Here is a 22775-nt window from a genome sequence, read left to right as displayed (position 1 = left end):
TGAAGCCACGCGCCCACCCTCCCTGCCGCCTTCGTACATTTTGCCATGCTACACACCCGCATTCGAGGTATTAATATTTAATATTCCTTTTAAATAAAATTAAATAAACATAGATATATATAAACTCTAAATTAAGCACAAAAAAAAATTATACATCTATTTTATACTAAATTACATACTAACTTATATTTTAATAATTTAAAAACAAAAAGTTTATCTAAATCATTTAAAATCAATAAAATTGTAAATATTTAAAAATATTAATTTATTTTTATATTTTAAATAATAATATTATTAATATTAAATTCTGCGGCTTTTCTGCGGCTCTTCGCATTACGCGGCTTTTCTACGGCTCTTCGCAGCTCTTTCGCATTAGTTCTGCGGCTCTCCGGTTTGTGATTATAAACACGTTTAAGGAGCGGAATCTCGTCTGTCAGCCGCCTCATGAACTCCTGCTCCTGGATCTGGGTTCGCACAAACTCAAGGGTCGTCTGCAAGCCTACTGAGGGCGTTGGCGACCTTCGGCAGAGCCTCCCTCTCTTCACAGTATTTCGCTTCCCCGCACAGACACAACAGCGCATTGCAAGGGAAGAATAGGAGTGACCAAATGTCAAACTTCGCGGCCGCTGAGCAGTCAATGTACATGGCATAAATGAAAACCAAGCGTTCGAGAGGCAGAAGACCATGTGATTCGTAGTATTCATGGCGAACTATTTTGAATGAGAAATCTCCCGTGCCACTGTAAAAACCGTAAAACGACCTCTTCTGCCAAACTTTTCCTGGTACATTTTGGGTTTTAGATTTAATCTTCTGCAGCTAGATCTGGATCTAGGCGGCTAGGTTTCTAGATCTAATCTTCTGCGGCTAGATCTAGATCTAATCTTATCTTCTACCTTATTTTTCTGCGGCTGGGTTCTACGAGGAAGTAAAATATGGCTCTTAGCTTCGTGAAAATAGCTGCTGGCTCATCTGGTTCTGGAGGGCAAACTCCTGCCCATATTGTCAGTGAAGCCCCAGCTCCCACTGTCCAGGTGGTCCAAGCCTCACTCGATGAGGCTTTGAAGTTTTCCGAAAGTGCCCTAATCTGCCGATTCAATGGTTTTTGGCCGCAACTGAAAGCTCTCCACAATTGGATCTCGGAGGTATGGAAGCCTGTCATTTCTGATGAAATTAATATCTACCCTTGTGCTAGGGGTTTTTTTATAGTAGATTTTGAAAATCCTGAAAGCAAACAATGTATTCTAGACTCCGGTCCTTGGTTTTGGGAAAAATCAAGGCTATTCATGAAGCCATGGAACCCATCATTCGATCCCTCTACAGCAGTCATAACCTCAGCACCAGCTTGGGTGAGATTACCAAGCCTACCCTTGCATCTCTGGAGTCTCTCCTCACTAAAAGCCATTGGAAATGCAATTGGGAAATTTTACTGCAGGTGCCCAGAAACAGAGGAATATGCCAGAACCACCTATGCACGCATCTGTGTGGAAATGGACTTCAGTGCTGGATTCCCCGCTGAAATAATCCTAACAAGTAAAGACTATGTGTGGAACCAGAAACTCGATTATGAAAGTGTCCTCTTCAGATGTTGATCCTGCTTTGAGACAGGCCATCTAGCCAAAAATTGCCCAAAAGCCTCCTAGAAAAATTCTGCTAGAAGAAACCATCATAGATCTACATGGTGGGAAGGAGCACAGAAAGAACACTACACTGTCATCAAAGAAGAATACTCTAGAGAAAGCTCTGAATCACAAGAAATCGGGCAAGAAAGAAACAACTCTCAAGATAAGCAGGGAGAAAGTCCCGCCCAACAAATCAACGGTTATGAGGATTCGAATACTGCACAAAATAAATCTTTATTTAACAACAAAGTAGATCTCCTAGACCAAACTTCTTTTCCGACTATCTTCAAAAGGACGAACACAATAGATCGCGAAGCTAAGACACCAATGTCCCAAGAACCAGAAGAGATGAAGGAGATGCAAGATAAAGGAAGTTGGAAAACCGTAGAGAAAAAAAAGAAAGTCACAACACCAATCTCGCCAAAAAAGACAAGGAGCCAGATAATTAAAAACTAAAAAAATTGTAAGTCCGATAGATCAATTTAGTCTTAGTGGACGTTAACCATCATCATTATCATCATCAATTAAAGCTTTAAAATAATAAAATAAAAAGTGTCTGACATATTTGTTTGCCTTTAGACAACCATGGTTAAAAGATCAAATTAAGAAGTTAATAAGCGATATCACAACTCGGAAGACTTTGTCCTATCTCCCGTGCATCCATTTGGCTTAAGCCAAAATTCAAATATTTTTTATGCTTTAATCTTTAAGATTAATGTATTAATCTAAAACGCCAATTCGATGTAGTCCTGAGAGTCTATAGCGTTGGGGATCGAAGAACTGTAGAAATGAAAACGAAAGCCTACCTTCTCGTAAAAAAATTGATTACTGATGAGAACGCTATCCGCGTCCTGACATAATCACGTGTTTCTTATGGGCGTTGTATACAGATACTTATACAATTTCGTTTAGATGGTCATTTAAAGTTGGAATTTGACTATTTTATTTTTAAAATATAGTATTGCGATCTTTTGTGGGGAGGAAATGGATTCAGTATTATAAAACAAAAAAATGCTGCGTAGCCAAAATCTTTAAACTAGAATATTATAATTTAGAAATTTCTCAAAATTTGGCCACAATTTTTATGGTTTTTCGGCGAAAACGTTTACGCGGTTTAGATCGGTTTATTATGATATAATTGAATAGAAAGTCCAGTCTTTGCGCGATAACATAGTCCAGCACAGCGGCTCTGTCATATAATTTATTAACCAATCCAAAATGTGCGTAGTCAAGCACGGTGGCGTATTTCCCAATTCTTTGCGTACATGCAGGAGGTTGACCTATACATTTTAGCCCTTTAAATTTTTCAGCCCATCTGAGTATGCGCACATGGGTACGGGTAGGCTGACAATATTAATTGTTAGGCAGGAAGCAGAGGGACTTGAGTTCCTCGGCATCATGGGAATCGTTGGGGAGGCCCTCAATGTCCTCCTTTTCTGCGCTAAACTGCTACGGGCTCTCGCCCTTACCCTTATTCTCCCCCTTTGTTTTGTAATTCTGTGGCACGAATTGGACTTTGAATATCCGCTCTATAAAATCCATTGGAGCGCAATGTTTTATCAGACGGAAAGCGGGAGCCCCACTGGCCAGAGGATAATGAAAGAGTTGACCTGGGAACGGACAGAGCTCCTCATATTTGTAGCAGCCTATATTGTATTCGTTTTGGCCTTGTCGTTGTTGTCCACGGTGGCGTATATCATGGCCTCTATCTACACGGGAAGGCTAGTCAAATTGACATCAATGTAGATAATGCTAGTCAAATTGACATAAATTCTAGTCAAATTGAAATCAATCAATTCTAACACACTTAATGTCATGTACAACACATCTATAATCTGGCAAGAGCTAACGGGCATACTAGAAGGCATTAAATGCCCGGCTACATGCGTCCTTATTAGCTCTTTCGGGCATACTAGAGGGCATTAAATGCCTGGCTACATGCGCCCCCGTTAGCTCTTTAACACGCTCACGTATTTTTTATTTATCTATCACCGCACACGCGTGTTACAGAGCTAACGGGGCGCATGTAGCCAGACATTTAATGCCCTATAGTATGCCCGTTAGCTCTTGCCCATCTATAATACACTTAATGTCATGTCCAACACATCTATAATACACTTAATGTCATGTCCAACGCATCTATAATGACAATGTTGTCATTTAAATTAACTCCAACAGATTCACCAGCGAACTTCAGGAAAAATATGCCTTCTCTTTGAAGTATCAAATATTTGTTGCCTAAATTTTAAATCTGAAATGTCGGTAGCTTCAGAAGTGATTGATCTTGTCAATGACTTAGCTGCTGAGACAAACAACTAACTTTTCTACATTTCCTCCCATATGTGGAAATATGCTACGAGTCCAATCCTTTGGTTGATGGCATAACTACCATGAAGGAAATTTTGTTGTCACCAGTTGCTTTGTTGAATACATTACACTCCCCTAAAAGAACAACATCTAGGCGAGTTGTATCAATACTGGTTCTTTCTTGTAAACTGCCAGATATTTCACTGAGCGGCATAGGAGCTATGGTGTTGATAACAATGAAATTGGAACCTCTAATTGGATGCGGAGAACTTGCTCTTTAAATTGCACATTATTCTTCACAATATCAAAAATAATACTTGCACCCCTGCATCTACCTCAAAATCATTTTGACGGTTAGTTGAAAAAAGAGCCTAAACAAGCATACTTCCAAAGAATATATGATTGCGATCTTTAGTAAAATTTCCATTATGAAGATTTGGATGTGGTGATGAGTTATTGTGGAAATAAGCATGGTCTCTCCATATGGATTACCCTTGCAAGAGCACTTGAAAAAGCATTCAGCTGCAAGACATTCTTGTGAGCTTGATGTGCGGAGGAAAATTCTCAGAATTGAATTTAGTGTAAGTTCCATGTTCAAACCCTTTCCAAAGACTTTGCTGCCAAGAGAATCACAGTTCTTAGTATGCCCAAGAACCAAGTCTCCAATGTATCTTAATGTTGTACAACCACTAAGCTCCATGGTGAGACATACAAAACTTCCTGTCATGAAAAAAAATTCGTTCATAGACCACATTTGATAATAATTAGAATGTTTTAATTTGTTGATCTAAGTAATGCAATAGGAATGACCATGGAAACTTTTAAAAGAAAGGTGGGCACAATAAACTTTAAATGTGTGGGGGTAAAATTGTGTGGAGGTTGTTGTAGGGCTACAACAAGATATTAATGGACTTCATTACATGGTTACCAAAATCTGAAGGTAAATATTATATCTTCTCGTTGGTGATAGAATTAAAAAATATGCATATTTTGTGGAATTTAATGTACATACACATCATTCCAAGTGGTAGAAATGTTCATGAAGAAAATTCATAGACTCCACGGTGCTCCTTAGGTACTTATAATTGATAGAGATCCAAAATTCATACGCAATCCTTGTAAGGAATTATGGAAGATAAGTGGAACAACACTATCCATGAGTGCAACATATCATCCAAAAATAGATGGTCAAGATTAAATAGTTAATAAATGTTTAGAATGATCTACAATTTTATTCTTCACATAAGAAATATCAATGGACGAAGTCACTTCCTTTGCCATAATGGTGGGATCATAGTACCTAACATCCATCTACTAAAATGACCCCATTTGAGGTTCTTTATGTAAATGGAGCTCCTAGTACCTCATGATTTTTACAAGATAAGTCCAAAGTACAGGGATTAGAGTCACATATGGAGAAGTCTAAAGAAACATTGGCAATTCTTAAGGAAAACCTTCATATGGCGCAAACCAATATGAAGCAACAAGCAATTCAACATTAGAATGAAAGACAAGTTGGGGAGGGGGATTGGCTATTTCTGAGACTAGAAACTTATATGTATTCCATATTCAAGAAAAAGAAAATTTAAAAATTAGCTCAAAAAATTTATGGAACCTACAAAATTATTCACAAGATTGGACAAGTGGTGTATGCATTAGATTTCCTTCTTTCCCCATTCATAAGCCATTCATATATATTTCCTACAAAAAGGTTGGGTGACAAACTATGCCATGCAAATAAAACTTCCAAAATAAGATGAAAAAAGAGAAGTCGATTCTTGAATTAAATAAAATTATCCATTATTGTTTTGTATCTATTCATAGCATAACCATTCGACATTACCTAATAAAGTGGAATAATATGCCTTTAGAAGAAGTTACATGGGAAAATGAGTAGTCCATGAAGAAATATCCTCAATGACAAGACTTGACGGAAAAGCTCTTTTAAAAAGAAGGAAACTAGATGTTAAGGTTGTTGTGGTTGATATATCAAGACCCAAAAAAAGGAAACTAGATGTTAACGTTCTTGGGGCTGCTATATCAAGGCCCTAAAAACATTCATTATTAATTGATTTATTACATTAAGAGCTTTGCTAAAACCTCTCATTGTACCCTTTGTCTCCTATACCCTTCCCTATGTTTGCAAACACAATCGAGCCCTTACCTAACTCTTTTATGGAAGAATGCATATATGATGTGGGTTGCAACATATATTTTGAGCCTTTGGCAAGTGACAATCTTTATATGGAAATGCTTATTTCTAGTTCTTATGTAAAAGGTTTGACAAAAGGGTCGAGATATTTCTTCTTTACATGTACTGGTTTATGTTTGGTGTTGCTACCCATAGTCTTGTAGCTTCCCCTTGATGAATTTGTAGATATAGCATTGTTTACGATGACATGATATAAAAAAAAAATTAAGCCAGCGAAACAAAATTCATGATATTGATGATGGAAAAAAAAAAAATCCTTGCTACTAAAAGCAACCTAACATCTTTTTGAATTAAATATATTAAATTTGAAGTCATATAAGTATGATTTCTATATTTTCCCACTATTCTTGATTTTTAAAACTTGCATATATACTAAATCTAAACACTCAATCCTTACATCGGTAAATACTTAATAACTTGGAACAATTATTTCATCCCATTTGATTTTATTCTATTGATCTCTCAATTCCAAAATGATTTAATAGGCCAATTTTAACCCCTCTCACAAGATCTTATTAGTCTCTGCCTACAAAAACAGGACTATAACGATCGATCGCCAATTGATTTCATATTAATTTGGGTGGACCAATCTATTTAGCCAATGTTTGTAAAAAAAAAAAAATATGTCAAGAAAATCTTTTATCCGAAATTTTGTTTTGGAAGCCTTATTGCCCGGTTTCATTTTGATATCCAATTTTTTCTACTCTTTTTAACATATCCTAAGTTTCTAAACACAAGGTAATTTTTCTTTGTTTTGTGCCTGAACATTTTCAATGCAATCTATATAGTGGATCCTTTCCCAAGGTGATCTTAGCCTTACTTTCCAGAGGTCATCTTAGCCTTACTCTGAGAGCCCTAAATCTAAAAACTATCAGTCATTAGAGTTGGAAACTGGTTTCCTGTAATAAGCTGGAGCTGGCTCACATGCGCCCTCTTCGACGTCAATGAAAACTTCACAGAAGCTTGAACTTCCCATCGATAAACTCACCCTGTTCCGGAAAACTTCACCTAAGGTTGAACATGCAATCGGTAAACAGGAAAGACCAAAGGCACTGGAGTGTACTCGTTAATTGTTCCCCATAAAGGAGACATAAGCATGTACTTGTTGACAAGTGCTTTTCAGAAAAACCTAATTACTTACCTGACCTCATACTTCTCTTGCTATTTCTAAAGACTCATGGCAAGTCCATGACATGAATCATTACCTTTGTTGTCTCAATTATGCATCTATTCTTATTCTATGCAGAAAAATAGTCTTCAAACTTCATCTCTACTAGTAAGTTAAAATTAGAGAGAGCAAAGACACAGAGATGCACACACAACCAACTCAGAGCTTACTTTCATTCGATGTCTAAACAAATATTTATATACAATAGAGAAACTTCTGGAATTTGGTGGGATAGTGGCTTCTTCAGGAAGCTTACTCATTTTGTCAACCATTTCTAGAAACTATGCCTAAAATATCTACTGAATTATAGAACAGTCCAACGACTACATTAATGAGGGTGGTTGGAATTAATGTCTTCCAACACTCCCCCTTAATTCCAACAATATGAAAAAAGCACAAGACACTATACTCTTAATTGTCATGCCTGCTGGGCTAAGTCTCAGCTAGGCTTACAACAAAACATTTCCATTTTGACTTCTTGCTAAGGGGTCCATGCTTGTTCATTCGCAGGTGTAGTTTCATATTCACCTTTTTGGCTTTCCTAAAAGAATTCCTCTGCTCCTTGCTTATGTACTTAAAATCAACAACCTTTTCCGGATTAGGATGCAATGCAAGACTGCAAGACCCCGAACAAGGTAATCTAATTCAAGTTCTTCCCACTTTTCCTAAGGAACCAGCAAATGAGCCATCAAAATGTAGTCATTTTTGAACATGAGCGGCCTTGAAGAACATCTATTGTAGTATCCTCCACAGTAGCAGTCATCTTGAAAGCAGATCCAATAAAACTTCTAACAATTTGGTTTTTACTCTGAGTGATTTCTTCAACAACATGAATGATTTCTTCAACAACACGATCTTTAACAACATGAGTAATTTCTTCAACAACACGATAATATTTGTCAATGAACTCAAAAATACTACCAAACCCAAACGGGTTCCTGAGAAAATGGTCATCGAAAGGATCATTGTCAAAAAGGTCTAAAAAGATAGACATATCAGCTAGGCTTAAATTTTCCTTAAACTCTAGCAAGCTTTGACTTCATAATAGCACCACTCTTGGAATAGCACCTCTCGGCTCAGCCTCTCACTTCTTATCCTTGACCACTGGTTTTAGCTTTACAATTACCATGTGCAAAAGAGACACACCTTGCAAGAACTTGTTAGAAATCCGAGTCTAATCCTGTTGTTCCTCTTCTAATATCAAATTAGGATTATGGAAAAGACTAATTTCATTCCTTAAATTGCCTCATACATGACAGCAAACGATACTATAAAAATCAACACAGTTACTGCAATGAGTCTGAGTGATTTTATGCAACTTGAAAAGGGTAGGTAATTTTGTATGGATTTTAACATATTCTACTCCAGTATTGTACTTTGCTAAGGAGACAAAATTACTTATGAGAAATAACTGAATGAAACTCGCACACAAATTGCTTACTGCCTTTGGAAACCAACAACAACAAGTTTTTTTTTTAAACCGAGCTTTACACTTCACCTTGGCATATACATTCACTAGCAAAAATCTCTACGTCCACAGTAACGCGCTCATCATAACATCGAAATAGAATTTCCACTGTCAGCTTTCACCAATTCTGCGGCATTGAATGGAGCTGCCCACTGATCTGCAAAGATTTGCTTGAAATCCTTCGGGAAACAATTTTTACAAACAATAGCATGAAACCGACAAATTTACACAACATACAACAAGTTTTACTTTAGAACCAAAGCTTCTTTCATGGGCCTTCGCCTCGACTGCAATTAAACACAGAAATTGCATAGCTGGACAGACTTACTCTGCTTCCAGCCTCACAAATCTCGGCCCTCTCGGATGCTCACAAGCCTCAACCACATAGCACCACTGGCCCCAGCAGCCACACATGCACAGGCGGGCACGCTACGCGCCCTGTCACTTCTCCCAGGTCTCGACTCAGTGATGCACAGGTCTTTGACTCCACGTCGCGACTCAATTTATCTTCCTGCCTGGTTAGCTGGTCCTTTCTACCTGGGGTTACCCAAATACAAAGAAACTAGGTATGAACAATGCCTCTCACAACTCCAACACTGCAACAAACAAATTCACAACACTCCCTGGTGGCACACAATCCACCACTATTCACACACAAATCGGATCTCGCTCCCCGAGACCTTCACAGCTGTCTCCACTCCTCGGCCTTTAAGCTCCTTCAGATCTCTCCTTCTCAAGACTCAATGAAACGCAAAACCTCTAGCAAATACACCTTCCACCAAAACTTATGTTCTGGACACTCTGTAGCAAACAATCACGACCACAAAAATCTCTCCACTGATCACTCACAATCACAGCCATAGCAATCTCAACAGATCACTCATTGAGAAACTTCACACTAACTGGCTCTCTCAATCTCTGTATGCAGTCTCTTTGCAACAACACTTCACTAGCACACCCTTACACTTTTCAGCAACTTCGGTTCTCAAACATAGATTATCAGTTGAACATATTTGCTCTGGACAGTGGCAGACTACACAGGCAACGACAACTCCACGACACTGCTCTGTGCACACCAGGCCAAAAAACACAACACAAAGCAGACTCTCCTTCGCATTTACCGAGCCCTCACTACCTAGGATGGGCCTTCGTCATTTCCTATCCAACACCCTAGGCTCTGATACCAAATCAGAGAGAGAAGAGACACAGAGATGCACACACAACCAACTCAGAGCTTATTTTCATTCGATGTCTAAACAGATATTTATATACAACAGAGAAACTTCTGGAATTTGGTGGGGTAGTGGCTTCTTCAGGAAGATTGCTCATTTTGTCAACGATTTCTAGAAACTATGACTAAAAGATCTGTTGAATTATCTAGAACAATCCAGCAACTACATTAATGAGGGTGGTTGGAATTAATGTCTTCCAACAGTTAAAATATTAGATCTTTCTAACTTCATTTCCATTGCTTTCTTGTAGTGCAAATAATGGGATTTACAGGATTCAAACCGACGATGGACGAGCATGTGTAATTTGAGCGTGCCTGTTTTATGGAATCTATCTTTCTCTACCGAATTCAAACTACTGGCCGTGGGAAAATTGATGCGGCATTGTTAGTTTTTAGTTTGTTTCAATAAATCCATGAGATGATATTAATTTTGCGTTAGAGAGGCAATGACGAGCTTTCCTTTTGTACGCATGCATTAAAGGCTTTCTTTCTTACCAAGAAAGGCATAAAATGAGATAGCCGAATTCATCACTTATACCTAGAAAACCCTTATTTGTCTGATCTTTCAATGTTTAATTAGGGTAAATAATAATCATGACGCTTACAATTTACTGGTGGAATGGGATTTGAAAAGCGAATTATTTGAATTTGTCCACTGATCTAATTCAAAAAATCGCATAACTATGACAAATGTGAAGTTTAAATTGCATAAGACGAGATTATAAAAATTGTAACATGGGAAATCACACTTTTAGAATGAAGGTAGAGGGAGGTTATTTGTTTGACCGCTAAATAGGGGTCAAATTCGAGTTCTGATGAACTTTGTGAAGGTAATTGGGGTTCTGCAGATGGGAAACATTGAGTAGGTGGTGAGACTTACATATACACGGTTGGATGACCGCCAAACCAGGACATTGTTGGTTGGTGGTTAGAAGGAGTGGCCTTCACCAGTCCTGTATAGACCACGCTCCTTGGTAGTCAAATGCAAATAAATTTTGGCTCGGAAAGCATGGCTTTATGCAACCTCTTTAGGACCCATGCCTCTTTTGATATTCAACCATGTGAACCAAAAATCAGAGGAATCCTTTTTCCCACAAACTTCGTTCATTTGGATCCAGGTTCGACATAACGCTCCATTTGGGCCTTCTTTTCCTTGTTGCACCAAGTATGAAGGAGTAGGCATTGTCTTTTGGTGACTTATCCATATTGAATTGCTACAAACTAGTAACTGGTCGTGGGTATATCATTGCTCATATGTTTTCCATAACGTGTCCCTCTAAGGAGTATATGGGTGCATAAATGTTGGCCGCCCTTATATCATGGTTGGTTTTCTACATTTAGTAGTATCCAAAACAATTTTTGTGAGAATTCAAGGCCCCAATATGAAATGCATGCAACAAGCTCAAGTAAGAAAGGGATGGTTGTGCATCCTTTTCTCTTGTCATGTTTTATGGTAAAGATGCAAGCCATAATAAATTTAAGGTATATTTTTGTATAAATCATACCACCTCCACTACTTCTAGACAAAGCAAATTTAAATCCTTAATTAAGAGACAATTTCCTTGAACAATGCTCTTTTTGTGTGCAGCATTTTGGTTCCCATCTATTTCACAAAAGAACGTTAATGTGGGTGGGTTGAAAGAGAGGAGATTCATCACATCCTTCATTAGGTTCTGTCTACTCTAACCTCAAAGATGTATTTTAATGCATATATGTTGGGATTTGATATCATGTGCATAGGTTCCCCCCTTCGAGTTCTGGAGTTGATAGTAATCTAGCTTTCCTGTTATCATTTGGGTTGGGTCTATGACCCTTGAGAATTTTTGTTAGCACTCTTTAACTCTTATTGTAAGGCTTATATGTAGGCTTTGGGTTAGTTTCATTGTATTCATACTAATTGGTATCCATTGAGCCCACTGTTGGGATTTAACGAGATTGAATGATTAAAACTTCTACAACAAAAGCATGTTTTGGAAGTTGTAATGTTACTATACCAAATAGGCTGGTAGAGAAAATTTGTATTTATCTGTATATAAATAGACTTTTTAGGTTCTTTGGAGGATTGACCTTTGATCATTCAAATGGGTGTTTTACAACCTTCAGGTGCATGACATATGGATACACCTATCAGTCATGCTAGGTGATCCAAAAACAACCAGAAGTTGGTTAGCAGATTGAAAGAAGCTCAATCCAAATGGAATGATGAAGCTTTATTACATTTGTAGCAGAGAACCCTTTAAATGATCGAGTGAACACTACAAGGGTGTTCCAATGGAAGTAGGGGTTGGACTGTAGAGCTTTCATGTAAGAATCAGTTTCCCTAAAGTTAAACATGAAATAACCTTTCATATATTTTTGGTTGTTTATATGCCAACCATGTTAATCCATCAACTTGTAATCAAGAATCACAATAACAGCTTGTGTTAACCTTCTTGAGAGAATTTGTAGGATCATATCAACTTAGAGAAAGGTCTTATCATGAGAGCATGGTAGCCACTTATTCTTAAAGATACAAATCAACTTGTAACTCATTTTGTTTTCAATTATATTGGACTCGCTTTCATGAAAAATAATGTTCGAATTCATAGGGAGACCTAGCTTACTTAAGCTAAATCCTGAATGACATGTATAGATGAGATGCATCACACGAAGGTGATTTTACTAATTTTTTAAGACGAAGTATCTACTTGTTGGAGGTTTCTTAGTTAGTAAGCAAGGCATTAGGAGGTTGTTTATTTTGTAAGAAAGGTATGTGGAGGTTTTCTTGGACATAAAAAAATTGTATTTGGCCATCAATATTGAAGAGGGCTTGTTTTCGCATGTTAGGATCAGTTTACCTCATGATTTGACATTGTCGCTAACAAAGAACAACAATCTTAGCCATTGGAAGTTAGCACAAGTTCCTTGCATTCTGACAAAGTGTCAGCTATGTTTCGTAGAGTTTTTTATGAAATCTTACAACCATTTTACCAATTAGAATTGCACCTGGCATGTTGGTTTTGTATAATATTTGTAGGAAAGGAATATGACCATGCTTTAAGATCTCAACAACATTATTTAGAAGATTGATTTTGTTTTGGGGGTTTCTTACTCAAGAAGCAAGTTTTGCTTGGAATCCAGTAACTGAAGATGCTTTGCTAAACATTGGTTTGTTGAGTGATTAGTAGGCCATTTAATATTATTTCAGATTAATAAGGCAAAGTGTTGTTGATGGAGATGTCATATTGATGCTTTATATGAAGATACTTACAAGAACAAACAACGTTACCTTCATCACTTAGTGAAGCACACTTTCTATAAGTACAGGAAATTTAAACCTCGAACCTTGTCTTCATCATAAATTTAGATTGGAAATGGGTGTTTTCTAGCTTAAGAAGTAAGCATGTTTTCAGACTCGAGAGAGACAACTCATCATAGTTGTGTTCACCTTGCTTTTATTATAGCAATAACAACTTACCCTTGTTTATTTCATTCAGGATGCTTCTTTGGAGTTAGTTTTAGAAACTATGAATATAACTTAAACCTTAAAGAAATGTGTGCTTCCACTAGGGGATAAGATCATCATGTTGCATAAATGATTCTAAGTTAAAGAATTGTTCTTTCATTCAAATTGTCCTTGGTTCCTTCATTCAAATGGTTTTTTGTTTTAGGTCGGGAGTTTACATTTCAACAACTGCTCATGTCTAACTACTACAATTCATTTTCTATTCTCAGAGAACGATCTTACACCCTTTTCTATTCTTGGAGAACGATCTTACACAAGAACTCAATGGTTGTCACCCTCGAATCAACAAGACAGTGTTACAAGTTAGCTCAATGTATGGTCTTGTAGAAGACACTATTTTGTTTATTTTGTATTTAGTAGGCTAATTTGGTCACAAGGCCTCATTATGCTTGGCTTTTATGCAGAATGTTGTAAAATCCATTATACTAAATATGTGTGACTTTGACAATGATGTTTGACTCTGTTAGATGTAGAAAATGTATCAAATTATATATCTTGCACAATTATCTATTATACACATTTTACAAATGATTTGATTTCCATAAATATGCAGTATAGCAAATGTAAAATCTACTCTCAAATTAGTAGAGACTACCATTGCATGCCATCCTTGTTTTATATATACATATCATTTCAATACAAGCCTTTCAAAAATACTGAATACTCTTTATTTCGCTTCTCCCGCTCTATTGTTTATATCCTATGGTGATTTTAAAATTACCATGATACTTTGAGCATATAGTTTGTTAATTTTTTTAAAAACATTTCAGTCTTTATACAATTATCATTAATTCTACCTAAAGTTTTATGTTCGAAATATTTAATACATGAGATTAACTCATTTTTATTTTTAATACTATATATTAAATAAAAATTATGTTTTTTTTGGGATGTAGTTTATTAATATAGATTCATTTGAACCATTAGTCTAGTAAATTATAAGAGGATGAAATGTATTGAAGTGCATGTTTTTTTTTAATAAAAAAAATCATGTTGAAAAAATTGATCCTCTTAATGCCAAATAAATCCATGACCGAGACAAATTTATACTATATATATATATATATATATATATATATATATATATTTCCTTTGTTTAAATTGTAGTTTTCATCCCATAAAAACTACATATGTTAAATTTGCAATTCAAACAAATTTTTATTAGGTTCAAATAGATTGACTACAAAATATATTTGAAAATGTATAATATTAAGACTACTTGAATTTTGTATCTATAAAATTTACATTTTTAGATTACTTTATATAACATATCTATAGTATTTTGTTTAATTATATATAGTAGCTTTATAGTTGGCATTAAAATATTTTATTTAATATAAACATTAAAATAGTTAATTTATCATTAACATTAATTTTTATTATTATTAATGTTTCTAAATGAAATATATTAGTTTCATGTTAAGACTCAATGTAGAATAGTAAGACTACTTGAATTTTTTTATCCATAAAATTTACATTTTTAAATTACTTTATATAACATATCTATAGTATTTTGTTTAACTATATATAATAGATATATAGTTGACATTAAAATATTTTACTTAATTTAAACATTAAAATAGTTTATTTATCATTAACATTAGATTTTATTATTATTAATGTTTTCTAAATGAAATATATTAGTTTTGTGTTAAGAATCAATATTAGTTTTATGTTAAGACTCAATGTAGAATCGTAAGACTGCTTGAATTTTTCTATCCATAAAATTTACATTTTTAAATTACTTTATATAACATATCTATAGTATTTTGTTTCACTATATATAATAGACATTAAAATATTTTACTTAATATAAACATTAAAATAGTTTATTTATCATTAACATTAGTTTTTTTATTAATAATGTTTTCTAAATGAAATATATTAGTTTTATGTTAAGAATCAAATGAAGTATACATGTCTATTCGGTTACTGGAAATAACTACATTTTTCTACTTTTAATTATCTTTTTTTAGGTATTGAAATATATATATAATATATATATATATATATGTGTGTGTGTGTGTGTGTTGGGAACTGATAATATGAAAATATATATATATATATTTGTTGGGAACTGATAATATGATTTGAACTTGGAACTTAATACAACATAGCACTTCATTATCAAGTACTTCACCAATTGAACTACTCCTTATGGGCTATTAATGAAATCTTTTGCTCTCTTAGTCTGAGGGCTAGAGTGAGGTTGTTGATACCAGGACAACCCATAGGTATACTCACTTATGACTCAAAGTCAATAAAACAATATTCATAGGAATGAAGCCGTACAACAATCTTCAAATGCAGCAAGTCATCATTAGGAGAACTTTGAGGTGAAAAATAAGTATAAAACAAAAATTTACTAACAAAATTAACTTTAAAAAAACCATTAGGATTCAACAAGATGATGTCATCCTTAGGAGAAACTATTTTTGTAGGAAAAAGTACAAAACTACTTATTTCATTGTATTCCTAGCTTATTTCCTTACAGGTTTACTCAAATTTGAAGTGGAACACTTATTGGATGCATAATTAAATTCCACATCCAAGAGTACCCACTCAGCACACATCTTAGTAGACCCACATGAGAAAAAAAAGTTGAAAATACAGTTAAAAAAACATGTTCAACGTATTTTTTTCAGTTTTTTTGGATATAGATCTACTCTGGATTATGAAAAGTGGATACTCAGAATTATGAAAAATAAGTACTCTTTGGATAAATAATTTAATTTTACATCATGTGCACTTGAAATTTGAATAAATATCTAAAAATAATAATTTAAAAACACAATTTAAAAAGATATTTTATTTTCTCTCTTTCAAATTTTATTTTATTATTTTAACTAACATTTCATTATTTTGCTTAGAAAACCATTTTATTCTTCCAATTCCTCCCCATATACCACAATATCAAATATTAAAATATTTGATAATTTTGTATTTCCTTTTTATATTCCACGATTTTATTTTTTATATAATTATAATTTTTCCTTTTTATATTCCACGATTTTATTTTTTATATAAATATAATTTCAATACATTCGTTTCAAAAGTATTGAATGCTCTTCGTTTAACTTTTCCGTCGCTATTCTTTATATGTTATCATGTAATATACGCAATTGGAACATACATTTTGCTAAAATTTTAAAAACATTTTTTTTTGGTTTACACTTATCATTAATTCCACGTAAATATTCTATGTTTTAGAATACTAAGATGATAAATTTATTTATTTTCATTAGGTTAATTTTTTTTTCTTTTCTAAATAAGATTAATCTATTAACATAAAAGGAGTAAAATTACAACGTGACCGAAGTCGAAAACACTGCTTTGAAGAGAGGCAAAGTTGTCAAGATAAGCATAGAATGAGACTGCCCCATGTCAGGGAGCTCAGTCTTGAACCATTTATCGGAACCCATGCAGGGGAACAACTTATGAGCTTCTTGATATTACAGAGTTTGTACAAAAATTCAAAAATGAACTAAAATTGCACATAACAATTTGAACAAAAACTTGCCCAATAGTATGGGCTGCATGGCACGATAACAAGGCAACAGTGAGCAAAATAATCAACTGGAGGTTCTTCAACTATTTGGCACCAACCTATATCAGGCATATCACCTACAAGAGCTGCTTCAAAATTGGAAGGACCAGGATCAGCCGGCACCATCACCACCGCCTGAGCACTGTGAGCTTGGGCATCTGGAACCTGCAAAGACGCGTTGCCAATCCCCCTCTGGAGGTTCGAAGATGGAACAGTGACAGATCCTGGGCCCTCCTGATGAGAGCTAGACTCTCCCTCCCGGGCTTCCTCATGGAAGACCACTGAAATGTTAGTGGTAATCCTTGGGCGGTTCAGAGAGGAGTTGATGGTGAAGAGCGCAAAGCTAGACGAGGGAGAAGGCACAGGATAGTGGCTGGCGTCAAGAAGATGCCCTCTCCCACTTCGAGTGTGAGGGTAGTGGCCGACAGAGAATTCGCTTGAAAGGGAAGGCGACTCGGAGGAAGGGCTGGAAGGTGCGCGCCGAGGATGGCCTCTGCGAGACCGCATTCTATGGCGATGGCGAGGCATTGGGAAGACAGAAGCAGCGGGAGGAAAGCGAGGCGGGGCTGCAGCAATAACAGGGCCAGAGCAAATCAGAAAAACGACAACGCGAAGGCCAGAGGCCCAAGAGAAAAACCAGGGGATTGACAGAGGCTGCTCCACTGAAAGACCAAAGCAAAGCTTCAAAGCAGCCTCCCCTTTCAAGCTACAAGAGGTAGCGGAGATGACGGAGCCCACATTATATAAACAGAGACCATAGCTGAGACCAGAAGTGGGATAGTTCTGCGGATGAATCGACGGAAGCTTCTCCACAGCAAGCTCATAGCTGAGCCTTAAAGTGTCAACCTCCTTCATGCATCGAGAAGCATCCGCCATAACTATAGCAATGAATAGAGCCGAGGTCTGAGACGTGCCAGAGTGTACGAAGGCATTAACCAGAGCATCGGACAGGATGGGAGATCCAAAGCTACTTAACATAAAACAAATGAACACTGCACATTCCAAATACCGAGAGCCTCCATTCATAAACCAATTTACCATTTTGTACTGTGGGCAGGTGTCGTCCCACCTCGCGCCACCGCTGTCCCATCAGAATTGAAACCTGTCTATACACCCGCATCTGGGGCATTTTCATTAACCTATTTTCATTAGGTTATTAAATATTGATAATTTTTTATATTATTTTTCTAGAATGTTATAGTTTGTTAGTATATATCTAGTAAATTTTAAAAAATCAAATTTATTGAGATAATTTTTTTCCCAAAGATAAAATTTGAATAAAAATTATATTAAGAAGTTTGATATTTCTTAATGCATAATAAATCTATGATTAAAACAAATTTATACTTATTTTATATATAATGTAAATATTCATTGTTTAAATTGTATTTTTGAATAAATAATAATTATATAGCTTAAACTTGAAATTTGAACAAATCTTTATTTGATTTCAAAAAATTGAACCACAAAATATACTTGAAAATGTATGAAAATATAGTACAATAGAAGTATTTGAAATTTATAAAAGAGAATTTTTTTTTACCATAAAATTTATTTATATATATAAAAGAAAGATAATTGATATTGAAATAATTACTTATTATTAATATTGAAATATTTTATTTATGATTTTTATTAGAGTTTTTTTTAAAATTGATTATAAAATATGTGTGACAAAAAGTCAAAATATAAAATAGTAAAATTACTTCTATTTTTTACTATAAAATTTATATTTTCTAATTATTTTATTTAATATATACATAATAGTTTATTTAAATATATATAATAAATATGTATTTTATATTATTTATTTATTTTGAAATGGTTTATTTATTATTTATATGGAATATTTATTTATGGTTTAGTCACGTAGAGTATCTTGCGGTGCTTGTTTCAATTATTGTGTCAGATTATCTTTTGACGTATTATCTTGTGGGTCAAAGTACTTTCCATCGCTACAAGATTGATGAGTAGCTGCCCCTTGTTTAGGCTATTACCGTTGTTAACTTACAAGGTTTTTTTGAGAGGTTTGCATGTGCCTTATCTTGATATCAGTCATATATAATATAGGGTAATTTTAGAGTAATTTTAGCATACATTTTATATACATAATTGCGTAAACATCTATTTATTTTAATAGAAAATTATTTTTTCTTCCCTAATATATAATATATAGTTGAAATCAAAATAAATTAATTTAAATTAATATTCAAATATTTTTTTAAAATATATATAAATTAATTTAGACATTTAAATAATTTATTTAAATTCCATAATAAATATTTAAAAAATATATAAATATTATACATTTCTCGCACATATTTTATTATTTTTAATTACTTTATTTTTCTCTCAATTCCAATCTCTCTTATCATTTTTCCTCTTTTATATATAATTATAATTTCAATATTGAATTCTCATTGTTTAGCTTTTCTATTTCCTATAATCTTATTTTATATATAATTATAATTTCAATACCTTGTGTTGAAAAGTATTGAATTCTCTTTGTTTAGCTTTTCCATTCCTATGATCTTATATTATATATAATTATAATTTCAGTCCCTTGTGTTGAAAAATACTGAATTCTCTTTATTTAGCTTTTCCATCTCTATTTTTTATTTTTTATATGCTAAGATGTAATATACTTCATATACTCGGTGATTTCAAAATTACTACAATAATTTGAGTATATATTCTGTGAATTTTTTAAAAACATTTCGGGTGTACACTTATCAGTAATTCCAGCCAACGGTTCTAAATTCCATCTCCATTTTTTATATGCTAAAATGTAATATACTTTATATACTGGGTGATTTTAAAATTACTACAACAATTTGAGTGTATATTTTGTTAAATTTGTAAAAGGATTTCGGCCATACACTTATTAATTCCACCCAAAGGTTCCATGTTTTAGAATGGGTGAGTGTATATATTTAATGCATAATATTAATTTATTGGTAGTTTTTTATACATATCTTTTTTATGTTGTAGTTTAATAGTGTAGATTTATTTTAATGATTCATTTAGTAAAAATCAAGAGAGATGAGGTGCAATTTTTTTTTAATAGAAAATTTGAAAGCAAAAAATTATGTTTATAAATTTAATTCATTTTAATCCTCAATAAATTTATATAACTAAGATATATGTATTAAATTTACTTTTTGAATAAAAAAAATTTAGATAGCTTAAATTTGCAATTCTAACAAATATTTATTAGATTTCAAACAAATTGACCATAAAATATACTTGCCATATAGTCAAAATATTATAGAATAGTAAAACTATGTGAAAAAAATTAACTATAAAAAATATGTTTTCCAATTTCTTTATATTATATATACATAATATTGTGTTTAACTATATATAGTAGATATATAGCTGACATTAAAATATTTTACCTAATAAGAACATTGAAATATTTTATTTATGATTCATATTGAATTTTTTTATTATTACAACTTTCTAAATGTAATATATTAATTTCATGTTAAAAATGAAATGAATTACACATGCTTTTTCTACTTATTAGAAAAACATTGACTTTTTCTACTTTTAGCTATGTTCTTTTTTGGTATTGAGATATTTTATAATGGTAAACATCAAAATATTTTGTTCCCTCCTTTTCCTATATGTATTAAGTTGATATCAAAATAAATTGGTTAACATAGATATTGAAATAGTTTATTTATTTAACTCACTCACTCACACACATAAGAGAAGCTTGATATAGAAATAAAATAGTTAATATGGATATTCAAATAGCTTATTCAGGTTTTGTACTAAAAGACTTTTAAAATATGTAGGAATTATATATCTTTATAATAAAAAGGTAAAAATATAAGATTTTTATCAGTTTTAATTACTTTATTTCTCTCTAAATTCCAATCTCTCACACAATATTATTTTATATATAAATTTAATTTCAATACATTCCTTCGAAGATTAATGAATGGTCTTTGATTTAGCTTTTTCATCTCTATTTTTTATATGTTAAGATGCAATATACTCTATGATTTTAAAATTAATGCAACAATTGTTGGTAGTATGGTGTAGGCATTGATGTTAACCATATGAGCCAATTAGCTTGGCATTGATGTCAACTAGATATTGATGGTCCTGCTAATGATTAGAAGTGTTGCAGAGGTTGTATAGGTTCTATAGAAGTGGCTTGAAGAGTAGCTTGAAGATCTGGGCAGTTGAACTTTGTTTTTACTATGTTTACATCAGTGTCAGTAGCAACCCATTGTCATAGTGTGGCACTACCTTAGTGATACAGGGTTTCCACATCCTAAGCATGGAAGTTGTTGTAGTCTTGCAGTTCAAAGCTTGTTTCATTACCTATAAGTGTGCAAGAGAAAACCATGAGCTCCTACCAGAGGAATTTCCCATGGAATTGGCTGAGATTGGAGTGCTTATTGCTTCTACAACATTGAATTGATTTGGTCTTGATATGGTCATCAATGAAGGTGTGAACACATTGATTAATCAATTTATGGTGTTAGTGCTTGAATTGGCTCATCCACCTAGCCCAATAGTTAGTTATTATGGTTGTTTGATCTATTGATGCCTTTATATGGTCTGAGTAACATTGAATTTGTCCTTGATTGAACTGTTAGCGATCGATTTGGTTGATTGAGAGTGATGGGAATTGTGATTAAATATCATTGTGTGTATCAATCCCAAGGTTCAAATGAATGTGAATTGAGCCATAATTAAGGAGGATACCATGTGTTCATACACCAATCCAGAGGTAATCATGTTTTCCTGTTAGATAGAGAGAGGATTAAAAATTGAATTACTAGAGATATATATGTGTGTAAAGAAGAACATTTGAGACAGAGCATGAATGGCATAGGTTTGAAGGTCAATTACTGACATGTTACGACACAGATCAATTCACATATATAATCGATAGAGGTATGAATGGAACTTAGTGTTTACACTTTTGGAGAGACTGTTTGCTAAGCATGTTGTTTGAGTGCATATGGAAGAAGGTTGATAACTAGGCATTAATAGTGTGCATATGAAGAGAAGAAACACATAACTTCTACACCTATGAAAATGATAGAAGTAGAGGTGGATCTCACATGCATTTGGACATAGATTAGAGGTACACACACATGGGTTGATGAGATATTTGGGTGAAGTGTGCATTGTGTTGATCAAGGGTGAATTTGGAACCAAATTATTTGCAAAGATTGATGGTTGAGTATTTTTTCTGTGCTAAAAGTGTCATTTTAATCTTTATTGTACTATTTGTGTTGGTGTAGTTTTTGCATTATGGGAGGAGTATTGAGTGGATAGGGACTTGAGTATTGCACTATTGTTGCATTCTTTCTTTAGCCCTATATATGTGTTGATGATGTTATAAATATGTTAACCAAGGGATTTTCCTTTGTATGAAGTCCCAACTAGACCTCACACCATTTGGAGTAGGAGCCCTAATGGGAAATAAGGTCAGTTGTCATTATTATTAGGGATTTGCGTTAGATGCAATTATAAGAAAGTGAGTTAACATTGTGAAGCATACAATTGCAATGTATATAGGTTACTTTCATGGAAGGGAAAAGAGAGTGAGCCTCTAGAAGAAAATTTATAGCACTTATATGCTAAAAGAGACACACAAGAGCATGGAAAGAATCCTTAGTTAACTTGCAACGTAGTTCACAAGATAACAAAGATCATAATAGAAAGTAACAATGCACATTCAACAATATG

The sequence above is a fragment of the Pinus tabuliformis genome, chromosome Q (genome assembly GCF_031772625.1).
Source record: "Pinus tabuliformis cultivar Carrire ecotype Pingquan chromosome Q, CPIR1, whole genome shotgun sequence".
NCBI lineage: Eukaryota > Viridiplantae > Streptophyta > Pinopsida > Pinales > Pinaceae > Pinus > Pinus tabuliformis.
This window is presented reverse-complemented; position numbering follows the sequence as displayed.